The sequence below is a fragment of the Schistocerca americana genome, chromosome 9, assembly GCF_021461395.2.
Source record: "Schistocerca americana isolate TAMUIC-IGC-003095 chromosome 9, iqSchAmer2.1, whole genome shotgun sequence".
Taxonomy (NCBI): domain Eukaryota; kingdom Metazoa; phylum Arthropoda; class Insecta; order Orthoptera; family Acrididae; genus Schistocerca; species Schistocerca americana.
In genome coordinates, this window is record NC_060127.1 from 130,221,592 (window position 1) to 130,243,925 (window position 22,334).

Below are 22,334 nucleotides of genomic sequence, written 5' to 3' on the forward strand. Positions count from 1 at the left end.
CGGAGGCATTCCGGCAGTCGTTCTTCCCGCGAACCATAGGCGACTGGAACAGGAAAGGGAGGTAATGACAGTGACACGTAAAGTGCCCTCCACCACACATCGTTGGGTGGCTTGCGGAGTATAAATGGCACAATTCGGTACGAATCAGAAGCGACCGACAGCGAGTGACGTCTGGATACGCGACTCTCCAGCGACTCTCGAGCGACCGTCTCCCGGTAGAAGGTGGCTGTTAACAGCCGACCAGCTGTTTCTGCAAAACGGCGCCCCTAAACTGTAGAATGCTGTAGCTGCAAAATTAGCTTTACTTAGGCAAATAAAGCGAAAAGCAAGGCGTGCATGAAATTGACAAAAGGAGGAATCTTCATGGAGAATTTCATGATTTATGTCATCGCCGGCCGGTGTGGCCATGCGGTTCTAGGCGCTTCATTTTGGAACCGCGTGACCGCTACCGTCGCAGGTTCGAATCCTGCCTCGGGCATGGATGTGTGTGATGTCCTTAGGTTAGTTAGGTTTAAGTAGTTCTAAGTTCTAGGGGACTGATGACCACATATGTTAAGTCCCATAGTGCTCAGAGCCTTTTGTCATCAGAATGAAGAGGAGCATTCGACTATCTCATCAGTAAATTAAAGACGAATGTTTTATACATAATCAAGAACTTTTTAACAGTCGTTATCTGAGGAAGAATGACTACCATCGGTCAATACAAAAGAATGGGTCAGGCAGGCCAGAACTAGCGGTGTTGTAACGGTAGCGTTACTGGTTGGTAATGGCAGTCAATAGGAGGACTTGGGTGCGGTACCGGATGCTACTTACATTTAAACTGACTCAGCTACAACTCTGTATACTAAGTTTTATGTACACTGTTTGCACTGCATCGCTATGTACATTTTTAAGGTCTGGCCAAAGTACACTATCCCAGTGTATGACACACCTTACATTCCTAATTAAGTCAATGTTAGGGCCAAGCGTTTCATTTAATCTAAATAGTCTGTTAAAGTAAAGCATACGAAATTTTTGAAAAGAAAGCCAAAAGTTTTTTGAAATGATTTGTCTAAAAGTATGAAATAAAAAATGTTAGAAAACCGTTTGATGCATCTCATTTTCTGTTATGATTTAGAGCATCATTCAAATGTACGTAGAATGTTTCTATGATCTGTTTATTTCTTTTACAGAAATGATTTTACAAAATATTTGACCGATTTCTTTCATTCTTTATTTTCATGTTTGAAACGTCTCTGTGAAGTCGTTTCATAAGACGCTTGTCGAATCCGGTACAACTTATTCACTTTACTAGCTCAATTCATAAACTCTTCCAGAAAGACTGAGCACTGAAATAAGGCGTATTGAATATTATATGTGTGTTTTAATGTAGGGTTTCGGTTTTGTTCTGTGGGAAACGCTGATTTGGTCATCGTCTGCTGGGAGCAGACGACGTTGCTTCTCGTTCGAAGGAGAGCACAGGATGACCAACTTAGATTTCCAATACCTGAACTGAGAGGTTTACCCATCTTAGTCGAGGGCTGTTTTTGTGTGTGAGGTTGGTGACGGACGGCTACCCCTCTGGTAGCATCCGCTGCACGGGGAGCAAGGTAATCTCTAAAGAGAAAGGGGCACTCTTCGGTGAACGCTTCGTGAGTACGGATCGTAGCTCTTATCGGGGGTTTTAGGTGATAGGAAGCAGGTTGAATTAGGACTTTGTTATGTTTAACTGTTGTAATACTTAAGAACTTCAGCTTAACTGAAACTTGTGAAGCGAGTTATTTTTCCGAATGTGCCATAATTATATTGCTTTAAATAGGCGATTTTTGGGTGTTTCAGTTAAAAGTGTGGAAGTTACTTTATTCATTTTGAACAACGATGAAGTAGAACTTCAAACGGTAAATCTGATTAGGAAAAGCTGGTTAGGATCACTTCAACCGTAAATGGGTGTAATACTGTGTCGGAGCGAGTATGATTTTTAATGATTTTTAATCTTATATTTTGTGGAAGTTGCTTTTGTCTTTCTGTGTCGATTTTGTGCCACGTGTTCGGTAATCAATGACCCTTCTGGTCTACCACGACACCGCAGTAGGCTTTAGCAGTTTGCTTGTTTAATGAGCTATAATTTCTGCAAGAATATCTGTTCTTTCGTGCGCTTCCTACAAAGCAGCACAACAGTTTGATTCGGAAAGCACCACGTGCTCTAGTTCGGCAGTTTGCAAGCGGGAGACGCAGTTAGTACGTTGAATAATTACCGCAAAACCTCGTGCATTGGTTAAACCTCTGTCCAGAACGGTGCATGCATAGAATCGTAATGCGAATCTCACTGAGATATTTTTATGGTATGAATGCAAAGGAGATGGTAGTCTCATTGTCTCCCACCCCAGTTTTTCTGAGTTTCTTCTTGCTGTAGTTAAATTGTGCTCTGTCACATTCTCACGTAATTCTTACTTAAATATTTGTAGTCAGGCACCAGTTATGTGTAGATAGGATGTTCAACCAAATACTAAGATACAATAAATAATCTAAGTGAAAGATAAATTCTGTGGTGTTGATCTTACCCACTTACTCCGATTTCCAATCCTGAATTAATCAAGTTGCTTCATGCACGACATGGGGTGCTATTTATCTGGCTACTTAAAGAAATTTGCATCCTTGTAATTAAATTATTAAAGTAATTAAACTAATAATTTTGTAGCTCCGTTTTTCTAAATGGTTAGGAAGGGTTTGGGCTGGTGGCGACACTGAATTTCTGAATTTTTATTGTTATTTGCGTAAGATAAGCAGTTAGAAATGCGAGATAACGTATGTGGCTCGATGAGAAAAATCGTAAAGTAAGTAATATGTCACAAGTTTTATTCAGAAAGCATGATCTTACTGACACCTCATTTGCATTCTAACGTCTTCTGTTCTCGAAAATCCTAACTTTGGCACTTTATTCGAAATAAGCCTTTTTCATATTTAAATACTGCACAAATGTATCTTTTTACGTGCAGTATATCTAGACCTTGAACAGATGAACTTTTTGACACTCCATTTACATAGGTTAGTAGCAGCTTTCCGTGAAACATTTCAATTTTTCCTCAACTCAGTAATTAAGTTTTTCTTAATTAGCCTGAGTACTCTGGAGCAGTTAAATATTTTCGTGCAAAAGTAGATCTCACGCTGGTCGCTTTGATACCTTGTCTGCTTGTTTCTCTCTCTTTCTTTAGCTATGAAAACTCGGACAAGATCTCGTGGTGGAATTTATAGGGAATCTTCTTTTCGCTCTGCTCACACGTTTGAAAAAAAAGTATCAAGTATTAATCATACGATAAATTAGTCCTTTCTGCGTGCTGTCATTTCGACATCTTGAACCGTTCATGAGATACGACGGGTTTTACGACCAGTTGATTCCCGAACAGCAGGAAAGGATTCGAACGCGCCGCGAGCGACCCGTACTCGGTTATAACAACAAATATCTCAAAGATGATAAGAGATATCACTCCGCTCTCAACTTTAAATACGATTTAGATACATTAGATACATTTCATACGCAATACTGCATGGCCTAAAATGAACTACACAGAAAGTCTACGCAATGTGATTTTATTTCTGCAAACTCAGTTCCTTGCAGTACAGTAACTATGGCGAATAACGAAAATAAATTCAGTAGGCATTAGACATCGTGAGAGAGCAGAATGGGGCGCTCCGCGCAACTCACGGACTTCGAACGTGGTCAAGTGATTGGGCGTCACTTGTGTCATACGTCTGTATGCGAGATTTCCATCCCTAAGTCCATTGATTCCGATGTGATAGCGAAGTGGAAACGTGAAGAAACACGTACAGCATAAAAGAGTACAGGCCGACCTCGTCTGTTGACTGACACGAGACCGCCGACAGTTGGAGAGGTTCGTAGTGTGTAATAGGCAGACATCTATCCAGAGCATCACACAGGAATTCCAAACTGCAGGTGGTATGACAGTTAGACGGGAGGTGAGAAAACGTGGATTTCATGGTCGAGCGGCTGCTCATAAGCCAAACATCACGCCGGTAAATGCCAAACGACCCCTCGCTTGGTGTGAGGAGCGTAAACATTGGACGACTGAACAGTGGAAAAACATTGTGTGGAGTCACGAATCACGGTACACAGTGTGGCGATCCGATGGTAGGATGTGAGTATGGCGAACGCCCGGTGGACTTCATCTGCCAGCGTGTGTAGTGGCAACAGTAAAACTGGGAGGCGGTGGTGTTATGGTGTTGTCGTGTTTTTCATGGATGGGGCTTCATTCCCTTGTTGTTTCGCGTGGCACTATAGCAGCAAAGGCCTACACTGATGTTTTAAGCATCTTCTTGATTCCCACTGTCGAATACGGGAGTGGCGATTGCATCTTTCAACACGATCGAGCACCTGTACATAATGCACGGCCTGTGGCGGTGTGGTTACACGACAATAACATCCCTGTAATGGACTGGCCTGCACGGAGTCCTGTCGTGAATCCTATAGAACACCATTGGCATGTTTAGGAACGCCGACTTCGTGCCATGCCTCACCGACCGACATCGATACCTCTCCTCAGTGCAGCACTCCCTGAAGAATGGGCTGCCGTTCCCCACAAACCTTCCAACACAAGATTGAACGTATGCCTGCGAGAGTGGAAGCTGTCATAAAGTCTAAGGGTGGGCCAGCACCATACGGAATTCCAGCATTACCGATGGAGGGAGCCACGGGCTTGTAAGTAATTTTCAGCCAGGTGTGCGGATACTTTTGTCACACACTGTATGAAGGTTAGTTAGGTTAGTGTTTAACGTCCCGTCGACAACGAGGTCATTAGAGCGTAAGCTCGGGTTAGGGAAGGATTGGGAAGGAAATCGGCCGTGCCCTTTCATAGGAACCATCCCGGCATTTGCCTGAAACGATTTAGGGAAATCACGGAAAACCTAAATCAGGATGGCTGGAGACGGGATTGAACCGTCGTCCTCCCGAATGCGAGTCCAACTGTATGAAGGTGTAAGATGCGGAAGAACCAAATTTTTTCACCCAGTAGTTTTCTTAAAATCGCATGTTAAGTATTCCATATCTGCCGTCGCGTCCGCTCCACTGCTTTGCCGAGAAGACATGTGGCTGTCTCTCAATGCCGTGCGTGCTGCAGCGACCAGATTCAAACACGTTTGAATTCAATTGAATTCAAACGTCGCCAGTTGCAGCACAGGACAGGCAGCGCCACGGACGTCACCCACGTAGGACACTTCCGTAGCCATACCCGCGCTGGTGTTTCTTAACCCGAAGCTTTCGCGCGCTGTCGGTCGCCTTAGTTACGAAGACTATTGGAAGTGTCTGCTGATGATATTCACTAAACAGAACCTGTCTTGGCATCACAAATGTGTATCAGTACAGCTGTGCTCGTTCTTATTAATATTAACAAGGGTAAATGAAGCTGTAAGAGAACGGGGATGGGCTGTCTCCATCATCCAGCTGCATGTTTCACAGAGTGATACAAGAATGGCGCGAACAGAAACTAATCTTCAAAACTGGCCTAAGAATTAAGAAGTTATCTAAAAATCTGTCTAGCATTTGCAGATGATGTAGCAGTCTCAGCTCGTGACATTTGATCGGCGCAGTATCACACTACCCTCTTGAAAGAAACTGCAGAGAAAGTTGGTCTCAAGACATCTTTTGAAAAGACAGAATTCATTATTTGCAACAAGTAAGTACCTAAATTTATCGAGGCCAAATATCGCAAAATCAAACTGAGTTCCATAATTTGAATACGGCATCTTCGTTCAGGAAAATGACATCCAATCAAAGCAAACGAAATTAAATGCCAAAAGGCGGAAACTGCATACCCACTTACCCAAAAAATCTGCAACTCGAACTATATCTCCAAGCACGAAACCTAAGACGCTGTAATGCCTGTAACAGAATCAGAATGCTTCTGTGGGTCAGAAACACTGATTTTGAATGTTGTTGTTGTTGTTGTGGTCTTCAGTCCTGAGACTGGTTTGATGCAGCTCTCCATGCTAATCTATCTTATGCAAGCTTCTTCATCTCCCAGTACCTACTGCAACGTACATCCTTCTGAATCTGCTTAGTGTATTCATCTCTTGGTCTCCCTCTACGATTTTTACCCTCCACGCTGCCCTCCAATGCTAAATTAGTGATTCCTTAATGCCTCAGGACATGTCCTACCAACCGATCCCTTCTTCTAGTCAAGTTGTGCCACAAACTTCTCTTCTCCCCAATCTTATTCAATATCTCCTCATCAGTTACGTGATCTACCCACCTAATCTTCAACATTCTTCTGTAGCACCACATTTCGAAAGCTTCTATTCTCTTCTTGTCCAAACTATTTATTGTCCATGTTTCACTTCCATACATGGCTACACTCCATACAAATACTTTCAGAAACGAATTCCTGACTCTTAAATCTATACTCGATGTTAACAAATTCCTCTTCTTCAGAAACGCTTTCCTTGCCATTGCCAGTCTGCATTTCATATGCTCTCTACTTCGACCATCATCAGTTATTTTGCTCCCCATATAGCAAAACTCCTTTACTCCTTTAAGCGACTCATTTCCTAATCTAATTCCCTCAGCATCACCCGCTTATTCGACTACATTCCATTATCCTTGTCTTGCTTTTGTTGATGTTCATCTTATATCCTCCTTTCAAGACACTGTCCATTCCATTCAACTGCTCTTCCAAGTCCTTTGCTGTCTCTGACAGAATTACATCATCGGCGAATCTCAAAGTTTTTATTTCTTCTGCCTGGATTTTAATACCTACTCCGAATTTTTCTTTTGTTTCCTTTACTGCTTGCTCAATATACAGATTGAATAACATCGGAGGGAAGCTACAACCCTGTCTCACTCCCTTCCCAACCACTGCTTCCCTTTCATGTCCCTTGACTCTTATAACTGCCATCTGGTTTCTGTACAAATTGTAAATAGCCTTTCGCTCCCTGTATTTTACCCCTGCCACCTTTAGAATTTGAAAGAGAGTATTCCAGTCAACATTGTCAAAAGCTTTCTCTAAGTCTACAAATTTCTTCTGAGTTAACTCGTAATGTCAGTATTGCCTCACGTGTTCCAACATTTCTACGGAATCCAAAGTGATCTTCCCCGAGGTCGGCTTCTACCAGTTTTTCCATTCGTCTGTAAATAATTCGTGTTAGTATTTTGCAGGTGTGACTTATTAAACTGATAGTTCGGTAATTTTCACATCTGTCAACACCTGCTTTCTTTGGGATTGGAATTATTATATTCTTCTTGAAGTCTGAGGGTATTTCGCCTGTCTCGTATATCTTGCTCACCAGATGGTAGAGTTTTGTCAGGACTGGCTCTCCCAAGGCCGTCAGTAGTTCTAATGGAATGTTGTCTACTCCTGGGGCCTTGTACGACTCAGGTCTTTCAGTGCTCTGTCAAACTCTTCACGCAGTATCGTATCTCCTATTTCATCTTCATCTACATCCTCTTCCATTTCCATAATATTGTCCTTAAGTACATCGCCATTGTATAGACCTTCTATATACTCCTTCCACCTTTCTGCTTTCCCTTCTTTGCTTAGAACTGGGTTTCCATCTGAGCTCTTGATATTCATACAAGTGGTTCTCTTTTCCCAAAAGGTCTCTTTAATTTTCCTGTAGGCAGTATCTATCTTACCGCTAGTGAGATAAGCCTGTACATCCTTACATTTGTCCTCTAGCAATGCCTGCTTAGCCATTTTGAACTTCCTGTCGATCTCATGTTTGAGACGTTTGTATTCCTTTTTGCCTGCTTCATTTACTGCATTTTTATGTTTTCTCCTTTCATCAATTAAATTCAATATTTCTTCTGTTATCCAAGGATTTCTACTAGCCCTCGTCTTTTTACCTACTTGATCCTCTGCTGCCTTCACTACTTCATTCCTCAGAGCTACCCATTCTTCTTCTACAGTATTTCCTTCCCCCATTTGTGTCAATTGTTCCCTTATGCTGTCCCTGAAACTCTGTACAACCTCTGGTTTAATCAGTTTGCCCAGGTCCCATCTCCTTAAATTAACACCTTTCTGCAGTTTCTTCAGTTTTAATCTACAGTTCATAACCAATAGATTGTGGTCAGAGTCCACATCTGTCCCTGGAAATGTCTTACAATTTAATACCTGGTTCCTAAATCTCTGTCTTACCATTATATAATACCTTTTAGTGTCTCCAGGATTCTTCCATGTCTACAACCTCCTTTTATGATTCTTGAACCAAGTGTTAGCTATGATTAAGTTATGCTCTGTGCAAAATTCTGCCAGACTGCTTCCTCTTTCATTTCTTTCCCCCAATCCATATTCACCCACTATGTTTCCTTCTCTCCCTTTTCCTACTCTCGAATTCCAGTCACCCAATACTATTAAATTTTCGTCTCCTTTCACTACCTGAATAATTTCTTTTATCTCATCATACATTTCTTCAATTTTTTCATCATCTGCAGAGCTAGTTGTCATATAAACTTGCACTACTGTAGTAGGTGTGGGCTTCATGTCTATCTTGGCCGCAATAATGCGTTAACTATGCTGTTTGTAGTAGCTTACCCGCATTCTGCCCATTTGATTCTGAGCCGACGACCAAGCAACTTAGCTTCTACTTCATATGGGGCTAGCCATTACAGACTTAGCCTTTCTTACTTCAGTTACTTCAGTGATTGTTTGTCCAACTGCTAGTAGCTGTTAGCGTTGATACCTGTACGGCTTCGCACCTACGTGCTCATCTCAACCAAAGTTTAGTAACCACCTTAGTTCTGGGATACAAGAATTGCTTCTGAAACCTGGTAATTAAGGATGGTAGGAGTGGGTTACAATTCTGGATGGGGCACGAGTCAATTACTATTGGTTTGCTTTGCAATTTCAGTCATTTATTTTAGTAAATACCTTTTGAAAATAAGCCAATGAGGTGGCAATCAGACTTTAAAGGGACGTAACCACAATCATGGCTGAAGGCCTTTTAACGCCGAAACGACAGTTATAAAAAATTTAATAAATATACTATCAAACGACGAATGGCATAGCAAAAGTTAATTAAAAAAATCAGCTCACCAAAGAGGTGAGACACATAATGGTAACTTAATGATACAACAATAAAACAAGACACAAGGGCTACTGACAGACGGTGCTCCAGGAATCGACTTCTCAGTAGGTCATACCAAAAACGAGCGACGGGAAAGGCAGCCAAGAGTTGCATTCAGATCACAAGATGGAGACTCGGACTTGTGGCAGTCTAACGAGCGACTAATGATAATCTTGGTGAGGATACCTGACATCCAACAAAACAAATGCAAGATGTAAATTTACGCCAAAGCCGGAGTTGGCGGTCTGGGATCCACCCGCAGAATACTGTGCTTAGAGAGCCCGGAATAAGAAGCAATGACTGCCACTAAGGTAGAAGAACGCTACCCAACCTAAAATCAAGAAGCTGTCAGACTTACACGCTTTACCAGACAGCGGCGCAAGGCGTGGAAATGTACACTGCCATTACATACACTAACCCCCAGGGGAGGTAACTGGTGCGTTAGCGGCCACAAGACAGAAAAATACCGCTGGTTGAACTGAACAATGTAAGAAGCTGAAAAATGTAAATAGTAATTAGAAGTTCAGGAAGGCTAATCAGATCCGCCTTCCCAGGTATTCCACTCGCTGCTTTTCACCCCGGCGACACTACGAGCAGAAACACGAACCCAAGTCACTGGAGAATCGCGAGATTTCACAATGGTGGAGGTTTCTCTATGCGAATTGCAATGCACTCAATTTAAACCTGCAGGATCCGGTTTCGACGAGGTCGTGCACCCTCGTGGCCACTGCCCTTCGACCCGGCAGTCCATACACGCCGCCAGCGTTCCCGGCGTGTTGCTGCTCTGCGTGGACCTCGCTGCTCCTGCGTCCCAAACCGAATTCTCCACCCCCACCACACGGAAGAAGAACGAGGTCGTCACAAAGATAGGGCAGCAGAACTACATATCGATAAGCGCCAGTGCTGCCACTAGCGGACAGGCAACGCTTACGGAACCTAGTGGCACCAGTGAACACGAGAAGAAGACAAACAACGCAAACATGCCAACTAAACGATACGGTCCGGCAGAAACCTACACGCGGCACCAACGCGAGCCGCAGCACGGCTCAGCTTCGTCATTCCAAGTGTACGTTTAACATTGTCGCCAAATATCTCACAAAGATCTTGAGCAAATTAGGCCATTTCAGATTTTTACTCCATGCTCTACTAACTCTTCGGACGAACATAGACTACATATTTTTAGATGTAAATGGTTTATAAATATACTAACAGAATAAAATTCGCGATATCAAGAAGTTGTGTGACACTGGTAGGCTTGTTTCTACATCTGGAAGATGATGGTTAGTGAAATTTAGCATCAGTCGCCAGTAGCGCCGCTATGAGGATGCATGTCAGGTGTGCTTCCAATACGCTCTGTAATGTTCGTGGGCTGTTCAGTCAGGTTGGGGCCCTGACAGTGTTTAACAGTGAGTGCGTGCACGTCGTTCGTTAGGTCTTTGCTCAGCGTTGCTAGTCGTAACGTATGAGTCGACGCTGATTTGTCGCTTGCATCCAAGGCGCTGTTGCTTTTCGTTAGTGTCCGGGCTGCCTGGGATTTACAGGCGACAAGAGTTAGGACATTTGTCAGCCGGAGCCCTGGCTACACCAATCGGGCTGAGGCTAAACATTAATAGGGCTAAGTCAGGAATCTGCGGCTGGGCGAATCTATTGCGCCCCCCTCCCCCCCCCCCCCCCCCCTCCCACCACGAGGCAACGTGACACCTGCCGATTGGCGTCCATTCTGACGTGATGCCACAGGCTCTGATACCGACACCAACTAACCAGCTAAGGACTGAATGCACAGTGCCTCCCACCACATGTCTCCAGTAACCACTGATGGTGATACAGATTCACAAGAGCTTTGTTCATAGTCCCACATAAGGGACAGATCTTCCACTTCATTATCCTGGGATTCCTATGGCCGCCTGGTAATAAACGTTTCACCCGCCGAATGCCATTCTATGCCAAACACTGATGCAACTAACCACCATGTGGACACACCATCGAGTACTGTTTCGTCTACACCATCCAGTGGTCGCTGCAGGCCCCCCATGGCCACACTTCCAAAGGGTCATCAGCTCGCTCCCATCGCGGTTGCCATTGTTCGAATCTGGATGTCTCTCTACTTATTGGTGCCATGGACCATGGGTCCCCCTCCCAATCTCACTTCTCAGAATCCACCACCACCAGCACCAGAGAACGGGAAAGTAACTCCTACCATGATTTACAATCCTACAAATTACATTAAATTGAACACTGAACTGCAACGCATTATTACAGGTCAACTGCAGGCAGTTTACCAGAAAGACCACGTCAAGTAACTGCTTGACACGAAGGACAACTACCTCATAGTGCTCAACTTTGTGAAATCGAGGGCCATGAATTGCTACACACATCAGGCTTCTGGCGACAGTAGAACAAAAAATCGTAATCGAAGAACTTCATTCTGAATTTATGGAAACATTTCAGGGATAGATTACTCCCTCAAGTTCCTGGATCCTGGGGTCCACCAATACAAGAAGTGGAACCCTGGCAACCAGAAGGTAATGCCTTTAACAACTCATGTTTTATTAGGAGACAAGACGCCAAATATATCCACCAAATCAGATGCCTCATACAAAGGCTGTAAAGGATCACCCTTCTGCTGTAGCTGCCAACGAATGTGACACACCAGTAATTACTGCTCACTGTGTTTGCGATGTTTCAATTGTGCAGGCCCAATGGGTCAGAGGACTGCAAACTCCCTGCGTCAGAAAAACTCACATGCTTGCTTGTGCACTTCTCACTAACCCTATCATCTGACCTCCTGGGCGGGTTGTTCTGTATACCAGAAGGCAATGATATGATAAAACCAACAATGAAACCACGGGCAAATCGGCCATCCCGAACTGCAGGACCACACCGTTTTCCCCGTCTTATGGGGTCAACGCTACGACCAACTAACTGCAGATGCTGAGGGATCTGACATCTATGGCACAGGGATCCCCTCTGTTTCCATCACCTACGACCACCTTTGGCGCTGCAACTCAGACTCCTCCTGCTCATCTGCCTCATGTGACGAATACCAATGCCCACCAAAGGCCCTGTGCAGCCTCCTCATGCCCACCTACTGAAGTGCCCCAACCCTCTGTTGCTACACCTTCTCTACATGTCACAGCACCCTCCTGCCTCCCCTAGGGTATAGCAGCCCACTCAGGATTCTCTCCAGTGGTGGAGAGAGATGCTTTATTTCGAGATGACATGTGAGCGAACCTCTGGGTCATCTCCCTTTTCATACAGCCCCACATCATTTTTGAAACAGATCAGAAGATCCATTGGCCAGAGGATTGGCTAACTAAGGTCATTGCCCTAGTTGAAGGGCTCAGCCAGATTCTGTTACAATGGTGAATTGCCCACTGCACATCCACCAGACCCCTCAGGATCTAGTCGTCTGTAATTTTAATGCTAATGGCATTAGACAGATGAAGAATGAACACCTTCCTGTATGGTAACCAGAAACCCACCTCCAACAAGCAGACGAGTTTAGTCTATGCAACATGGTTTGACAAGCGTCTATATTGGCATTTTCGAGTTGCTAATCCCAAGGGCAAACTCCTGCTTAAACTGGAAGATTCTCTGGCACTGTCTGTTTATGGCCCCCACACTCCCATGCATATACTAGGCCACTCCAACTGCCAGCCGAGCATTCTGAATGTTGCCCTTTTCAAGAACATTGTGGTGCAGTTTTCGTCGGAAACGCTCCACTAACTGGCATCTGACCATGATCCAGTGCTCCTGCACCTACCAATGTAGCTCTGTCCTGAAACGTCCGTTCTACCATGGAAACGTCCGTTCTACCACGGAACAAATTTTCCAGGCTCCTCAACAACAACATCCAGCAGAACCATGACCTGACAACACCCGCCAGTCTGGTTAACGCTATGAATTACCTAATCATGGAAATCCGGAAGGTATTGAACTTCACTTCCATTGTATCTAGGGCTTTAAATCCACAGGGTGCCCTATCTCCTGTATTGTATGAACTGAAAATCCAGAAGAACCGTTACCACTGGCAGAGGAAGTAGCTTTGTGACCCTTGGGACAAGTTTCGCGTAAGTCACCTCCAATGTGAATCCTGCAACTGCCTCGTCAATTGTAAAACCGAACAATGGGAGGACAAGATGTTCACCTTTCTCCTCCAAAGTCAGAATGATGCCCTCCATATTGTGGAAACTCTGACCAATGCATCTGAGGCCGAGAATGAACTTCTCTTCCTGGAACGCACGCGTGATGAACTTCAGAATGAACATGATATTCTGGCGGCCACTAACGAAACAGGTAACCTCTTATCAACCTTCACCTCCTGTGTCTGGCGGAAACATGGGCAGTCGGCTCGTGTATTGGACAACAGCTTAAACAATCACCTCCTGTAGCTCCCACACAAGCTAGTGGTCTTACTCAACAGTATTCCTAGCATCTGTCTCACAAGTGGCCTTTTTCCCCTATAGTGGAAGCAGACCAAACTGATTGCCACCCCCAAGCCTACGAAGGATCCTGCGGTTCCCACCAACAATAGGCTCATTAGCCTTCTGAATACCATGGCAATGGTCCTGGAGTCTTTGATCCTCCACTGTACTTCCTAGCATCTACCAGCGGCTGGGACAATCCATCCAGAACAGTTCGGTTTCAGTTTTCACCTGTCGGACACACTACAAGTTCTTAGGATCACAGAGCACGTCAGCAAGTGCTTTAACTCCAAGATGTCGGCGCTAAATGATTTTCCTGGATCCGAAAAACGCATATGACAGGGTTTGGCAGGACAGTACCAAATGCAAAGTGCTGACACAGACGACCATACCATCTATATGAACATTTTGCAAGATTTCTTTTGCAATAGGACTTTCCTGGTTACTCAACGAGGAGCACATTCAAGCATACGTCACATGTCAGTGGGTACCCTTGTCTCCCAGCCACTTTAACTTTTACGTTAATGATATGCCAGTTATACCAAATTGCTACCTGGTGCAATAGGCCGGTACGACTGGCTCCAACACTGGCCAGCTCACTACTTATCACCAGAGGCACATGGACGCAACACTCACCTGGTGTCGTTCAAACAAAACTGCACTCAATGTTGGCAAAACTACGGCGCACAACTTCACCAAAAGGCGCCCTGTCCCTCACCGCAACATCATTATTACGGGTGTGTGAGTGGCAAGATGCCCAAATACCAGATATCTAGGAAACTGGATGGATAACTAACTGATTTTCCTCCGCCATGCAGCATATGCCACCCAAAAGGGGCAAAAGCTGATAAAAGCATTGTACCCACTCTTCAACAGCAGAGAACTGAAATTAGACCCAAGCTCCGACTGTACCACACAGTTGCCCATTCTTCCCTCCCCTATGGCTCCACTGTGTGGGCCACGACTAATGCCTCCCAGAAGCTGATCCTGTGGTGTCACCGCCAGACACCACACTTGCTAGGTGGTAGCCTTTAAATCGGCCGCGGTCCGTTAGTATACGTCGGACCCGCGTGTCGCCACTATCAGTGATTGCAGACCGAGCGCCGCCACACGGCAGGTCTAGAGACACTTCCCAGCACTCGACCCAGTTGTACAACCGACATTGCTAGCGATGGTCCACTGACAAAATTCGCTCTCATTTGCCATTATCAGTTGCTATTAATATTGTGAATCATGTAACGCCAAGACCGACGTTCACCATTAACGGATTAAAGTTAAGTATTCCACCATCTACGTCCGTTTTTCTAAATTCTAATTTCCTTGTCCTGTTCCAGACCTCACGCCAGACTGCGTGAGCTAAAACGCGTGCCTTTCGGCTTCCTCTTGTAACCCGGTGTTAGCTCTCCTGCCAACCCACAACATTGGCGACGAGGATGGGATCGGTGCTGTGCTTGCGCACAAAGATGGATCGCACGATCGCCCTATTGCCTTTGAGTCCAAATTGCTCTCTTCTGCGCAAAGAAATTATTCACAGATCGAGAAAGAAGCATTGGCTCTCGTATATGGTGTTACATAATTTCATGATTTCTTGTATGGTCGTCACTTTACCATCATCACAGACCACAAACCTTTGACATCGCTTTTTCATCCGAACAAGCCCATACCTCCATGTACAGCGCAAAAAATTCATTCGCTGGTCTATTTCCCTCTCGCAGTACCGCTACGATATCTTGTATCGGTCCACTGCTAAGCACGGAAACGCCGATGCGTTGTCCCGTTTGCCTGTTGCTGAGGATAGGGCATTCGATTCCTCCGAACTTGCTTGCATGTTCATTGATGCGGAAACCGATGACGTGGTCGAATGGTTTCCGATTGATTTTCGTCGTGTAGCTACAGCTACAGCTGCCAACCCTGTCCTTGCTACCGTTCTGCGTTTTGTTGCTACGCAATGGCCCTTGTCAAAGTCACGGATCGGGGATTCGTTGGTTCGCCGATTTTTTGCTCACCAGGAGAGACTTTTTGTACGACGTGGTGTGTTGCTGTTGCGTTCTGATAATGATCAGTCCAGGGTCGTGGTCTCACGTTCGTTACAGTCCTCTGTCTTACAGCCTCTCCACCTAGGACATTGGGGTATAGTGAGAACGAAACAACTTACTGTTCAGCGCTGTACCTGGTTCGGAATCGATGCCGCGATTACGAATATGGACTCTTCTTGCGTGGTGTGTGCCGAACAACAATCAGCCCCACCGCGGAAATTTTTTGCATGGCCAAAAGCCACTTCCCCTTGGCAACGCTTACACATCGATTTTTCTGGTCCATTCCGGAATGCTCGATGGTTGGTTGTGGTAGATTCATTCAGTAATTTTCCTTTTGTTGTCCGGATGTCTTCCACAACGTCATCTGCCACCATCCAAGCGTTATCTATTATCTTTTGCATTGAAGGTCTTCCACAGACTATTGTTTCCGACAATGGTCCACAATTCATGTCCGCAGAATTTCAGTCATTCTGCAAGGTCAATAGTATTCAACATCTGACGTCCGCGCCGTTTTCGCCACAGTCAAACGGTGCCTCTGACTGTCGAAGTGGGGGGTGGGGGGTGGGGGGTGGAGCTCTTGCATGCTCTATACTACGTTGAGAGTGATGGTATGTCTTTTGGATTGCCTCCCGTTGGCTGTCGAACTGGGGGAGAACTATTGCATGCTCTACACTACGCTGAGAGGGATGGTATGTCTTTTGGAGTGCCTCCCGTTGGATGTCGAACAGGGTGAGAGCTCTTGCAAGCTCTACACTACGTTGAGGGGTTGGAACATCTTTTGAGTGCCTCCCGTTGGCTGTCGAACTTGGCGGAGAGATCTTGCATGCTCTACACTATTTTGAGAGGGATGGTATGTCTTTTGGAGTGCCTCCCGTTGGCTGTCGAACTGGGGGAGAGCTCTTGCATGCTCTACACTACGTTGAGAGGGATGGTATGTCTTTTGGAGTGCCTCCCGTTGTCTGTCGAACTGGGGGAGAGCTCTTGCATGCTCTACACTACGTTGAGAGTGATGGTGTGCCTTTTGGAGTGCCTCCAGTTGGATTTCGTATTGGGGGAGAGCTCTTGCATGCTCTGCACTACGATGAGAGGGATGGTATGGCTTTTGGAATGCCTCCCGTTGTCTGTCGAACTGGGGGAGAGCTCTTGCATGCTCTGCACTACGTTGAGAGTGTTGGTCTGTCTTTTGCAGTGCCTCCAGTTGAATGTCGAACTGGGGGAGAGCTCTTGCATGCTCTGCACTACGTTGGGAAGGATGGTATGTCTTTTGGAGTGCCTCTCATTGGCTATTGCGGATTGCAGCGAGCCCTGCTAATGTCTGTGGTATCGATTCGCATCGGCGACTTTGCTGTGGCACTGTGGTCTCTGGACGATAGCACAGAGGATGTGGACAGTGAGAGTAGGTAAGAGGAGGCGGAGAGAAATAGTAGGAGGTAGAGATGGACAGAGAGAGAGGAAGTTGATGACATATAGAGAGGGATCTGGAGGAGGAGATGGACAGAGGAGAGAGAATGAGGTGGATTGAGACAGGAGGGAGGAAGTGATTATTACGTATAGCCAATTCTCGTATAAATTAAGCAACTTCGAAGCATTGTCGGGTTCGCTACTAATCGTATAAGAACGCAGTTTATGAAGGAGTGGCAAGCTTTCAACCGCTCCACACAATTAAGTTAAATTTAGAGCAGAGGCATCCGTGTGTGGAGAGCAGGAACATGATACGGCGAATAGCGTTCTCAGTCTTGAAGTTGGCAGCCTCCGGCGCGCAAGCACCGAAGCCAGCGTGAAGTTCGGTTCGGCGCGGCTGCGGACCTTTTGGCAGCGCCGGAAACGTCTGCGGCAGAACAAAAGAGGGCCGACCAGGGCAGAGCAGAGCGCCTGCGCCGCTCTTCCGGCAGCGGTCAGACTTCCTGCTCAGGCGCGGCCTTCCAGAATGGACGCAGACACCGGACCGACCCGAGCGCCGCCGCCACGGTTCGAGGGATCGCGCTGGCTGGCGTAACTTAACGCGAGCGAGGCCTCTTCTCTCTCGCCGCCATGCGTGGCGAGGCCTCGCGTACGGTCCAGCCGGCTCCCACTGACGTTCGCATGTCGCTTATTGCTATGCTGCAAAGTTCTCTACGAGGGAAGAGTGCAGAGTATAGCGACCTGCTGTTCTAGCTGAGGTTCATTACGTCTTAATACTGAGTTAAGGTCGAGCAACAGGGCCTGAAGGGTGGTGCTTCAGCAAAGTTTTCGGAGAAGTGCTTGATTTTTACGTGAATTAAGTAGAGAGAGTTCAGGGCTGAAATGACTTCTACAGAACAAGGTTATCACGCTTTAATTCAAGTAAGGAACCAGCGGGACGGCCGCGGTGGTCTAGCGGTTCTAGGCGCTCAGTCCGGAACCGCGCGACTGCTCCGGTCACCGGTTCGAATCCTGCCTCGGGCATGGATGTGTGTGGTGTCCTTAGGTTAGTTAGGTATAAGTAGTTCTAAGTTCTAGGGGACTGATGACCACGGATGTTAAGTCCCTTAGTGCTCAGAGCCAATTTTGAACCAGCGGAAAAATGCTCCTACCGGAGCACAAAGATGGCTAATATGCTGTGTGGTGTCACCGCCAGACACCACACTTGCTAGGTGGTAGCCTTTAAATCGGCCGCGGTCCGCTAGTATACGTCGGACCCGCGTGTCGCCACTGTCAGTAATTGCAGACCGAGCGCCACCACACGGCAGGTCTAGAGAGACGTCCTGGCACTCGCCCCAGTTGTACAGCCGACTTTGCCAGAGATGGATTACTGACAATTACGCTCTCATTTGCCGAGACGATAGTTAGCATAGCCTTCAGCTACGTAAATTGCTACGACCTAGCAAGGCGCCGTATTCAATTGATATTTATTATGTGAAGCATGTATCATCAAGAGCGATGTTCTACAGTTATGGATTAAAGTTAAGTATTATATCAACTACGTACTTTATTTGCCATTCTCAAGATATTGTCCTGTTCCAGACCTCACGCCAGTCAGTGTGTAATTAAACGCGTGCATTTCGGCCTCCTCTAGAAAAACAGTGTTGGCTCTTCTGCCAACACTACAAAATTTGCGACTCGGATACAAACGGTCTCATTTATATTGCTCTAATTTACTTGTGTCATGGCTTCGCCACAATCTCCAGATGTACTATCCGAATTTTATCGCTTGCAGAATCAGCAGACGCAGGCCTTATTGGATGCCCTTGGACAGCTCATCCAGGTTCAACGTGCAATGCAAAACGATGCGGCAGCCGCCGCTCCACCACTACTGCAGCCACGACACGCAGTTGCACCACCTTTTCGTCTATTTGATGCGGCACTGGAAAGCTGGACGGAGTGGTCACGCCTATTTGGATTCCATCTCGCCGCCTACAGAATTCAAGGTAATGAGCGGCAACCACACTTATTATCGTGTGTCGGCATCCAGACATACAGAGTGATAGTGAAATTGTTTCCCCGACGCGACGTAGCGACTCTGTCCTACGACGAAATTTTGTCGGCATTAGATGCATATTTCAAAGAATCAGTCAATGTCATTGCAAAAAGGTATACGTTCTTTCGTACAAAACGTACGGCCGGTCAAATTAATCGGGAGTGGGTTGCAACTTTGCTAGGCCTTACTAGGGATTGTGCTTTTAAGTGTGAATGTGGACTTCCTTATTCAGATACTATGGTACGTGATGCAATTGCACAGAACGTTTCTGATGTTCGTATTAGGGAACAGATTTTGAAACTAGTCAATCCCACCCTTCAACAAGTGATAGACATATTGGATAGGCAAGACACACTTGACTTTGCTAAGGAATCATTTGAAACTTCGCCAGCTGTGTGTCACATTAACCAGCCCGCCGGGCGAGCTGCACGGAACAGTAAACAGCCCTCGCGCCCGTCCACACAGCTGCCACCAAGCTCTCCGCTACGCCTGCCGCGCCAGCACGCAAATGCAGTGAAATCATGCCCGCGGTGTGCTACTAGTCATTCGCGTGAGAATTGCCCGTCACGCCAAGCTATTTGCTTTTTCTGTAATAAAAAAGGACATGTTCAGAGTGTTTGCCAGAAAAAGCTTAAATCGGACACTAACAACCATTCCAGGCCCTTTTCTTCGCGCCGGAATCGAACCAGGAATACTCAGGCTCGTGAACCTTTGCCCATGGACATTCATGTAGTTCATTCCACTCCGCCCAGTGCCGCTCTCTCTAACAGTGACTGTGTTCGTCCCACAAAAAGTGTGTGTCGACATCGACGGAAATCACATCAAGTAGCAAGTGAATCTGTACCAGTGTCTGTTCACGTTGCACGAGACAGTCGCTCTTGTCGTCAGCAGGCCAATAAACTTTTTGTAGACTTGGACATTCATGGCCGCGTGATACCATTCCAGCTCGATACCGGAGCTGCAGTTTCATTGATCACTAAAGACACGTACAAACAACTGGGCACACCTCCCTTGTGTGCCGCATATGTTCAGCTAACTAGCTATTCCGGTCAGAATATCCCTGTGTTAGGACAGTCAGCCTTCTTGCAACATACAAGGGACAAACAAAACTTGTGTCTTTATATGTCCTTCGTTCTTCTTCTGCAGTGAACTTGTTTGGTTTCGATTTATTTCAGTTGTTTAACTTGTCTATAGTCAATCAGGTCCTATCAGTGAACCAGACTGTGCCTTCAGCCAATGTCTCTCGTCTGTGTGAAGAGTTTGCAGACATTTTTGCACCGGGCCTTGGGTGCGCTAAGAACTATAAAGCACATTTGGAACTGAAAGTAAATGCGCAACCGAAATTTTTCCGAGCGCGCATTGTTCCCCACACATTGCGTGATGAGGCTGCGAGAACCTTACACGATTTGGAATCACAAGGTGTGATTGAACCTGTGCAGGCTTCTCTCTGGGCCTCACCCTTTCTTAGTAATTTTGCCAAAACCTTCCAGAAAATTGAGACTTTGTGTGGACTTCAAGGCGACGGTGAATCCACAACTAGTGATTGCAACTTCTCCTTTACCCCGCCCGGAAGATCTTTTTGACAAGCTGTGCCCGGGTAAATATTTTTCGAAGTTGGACCTAGCAGATGCGTACTTGCAAATACCAGTGGACGACGAAACCCAGCGCGTCTTGGTGGTTAACACGCATCTTGGGTTGTACAGATTCAAAAGACTGCCATCCGAGTGTGCATCCGCCCCTGCATTGTTTCAGAAATATCTGCAAACTGTTTGTGCCTCGGTCCCTACTGCAGCAAACTATCTGGACGATATTGTGATCTCCGGAAAGACGGAAGAAGAACATTTAGCCAATCTCAGAACATTATTTCAGGTCTTGCGTCAAAATGGTCTTCGCTTGCGGAAGGACAAATGTGTCTTTTTGCTCGTGACTTACCATATTTGGGACATGTAACCAATGCACAAGGCATGCATCCGAGTCCAGAGCACCTCCGTGCCATACAGTACTTGCCTTCGCCGCAGAATTTGAATCAGCTACAGAGTGTGCTGGGAAAAATTAATTATTCTCATCGCTATGTTCCCCATGCCTCTTCCATTTCAGCTCCGCTTCATCGCTTTCGCCGTAAAGGTGTTCCGTTCGTCTGGACGACGGAATGCAAACGCGCCTTTCGCCAGTTGAAATCGGCGTTGCTTTCCAATACTTGCCTAACGCCATTCGATCCCCAGAAACCCCTTTTGTTGATGGTACATGCATCGGATTTCGGGATCGGTGCGGTGCTTGCGCACAAAGATGGATCGCATGATCGCCCTATTGCCTTTGCGTCCAAATTGCTCTCGTCTGCGCAAAGAAATTATTCACAGATCGAGAAAGAAGCTTTGGCTCTCGTCTCTGGTGTTACAAAGTTTCATGATTTCTTGTATGGTCGTCACTTTACCATCATCACAGACCACAAACCTTTGACATCGCTTTTTCATCCGACCAAGCCTGTACCTCCACGTACAGCGCAGAAGTTTATTCGCTGGTCAATTTTCCTCTCGCAGTACCGCTACGATATCTTGTATCGGTCCACTGCTAAGCACGGAAACGCCGATGCGTTGTCCCGTTTGCCTGTTGCTGAGGATAGAGCATTCGATTCTTCCGAACTTGCTTGCATGTTCATTGATTCGGAAACCGATGACGTGGTCGAATGGTTTCCGATTGATTTTCGTCGTGTAGCTACAGCCACAGCTGCTGACCCTGTCCTTGCTACCGTTTTGCGTTTTGTTGCTACGCAATGGCCCTTGTCAAAATCACGGATCGAGGATCCGTTGGTTCGCCGATTTTTTGCTCACAAGAAGAGACTTTTTGTTCGACGTGGTGTTTTGCTGTTGCGTTCTGATAATGATCAGTCCAGGGTCGTAGTCCCCCGTTCGTTACAGTCCTCTGTCTTACGGCTTCTCCACCAAGGACATTGGGGTATAGTGCGAACGAAACAACTTGCTCGTCAGCACTGTACTTGGTTCGGAATGGATGCTGCGATTACGAATATGTGCTCTTCTTGCATGGCGTGGGCCGAACAACAATCTGCACCACCGCCGAAATTCTTTGCATGGCCGAAAGCCACTTCCCCTTGGCAACGCTTGCACATCGATTTTGCTGGTCCATTATGGAATGCTCGATGGTTGGTTGTGGTAGATTCTTTCAGTAATTTTCCTTTTGTTGTCAGGATGTCTTCCACGACGTCATCTGCCACCCTCCAAGCGTTATCCGCTATCTTTTGCATTGAAGGTCTTCCACAGACTATTGTTTCCGACAATGGCCCACAATTCATGTCCGCAGAATTTCAGTCATTCTGCAAGGCCAATGGCATTCAACATCTGACATCCGCGCCGTTTTCGCCTCAGTCCAACG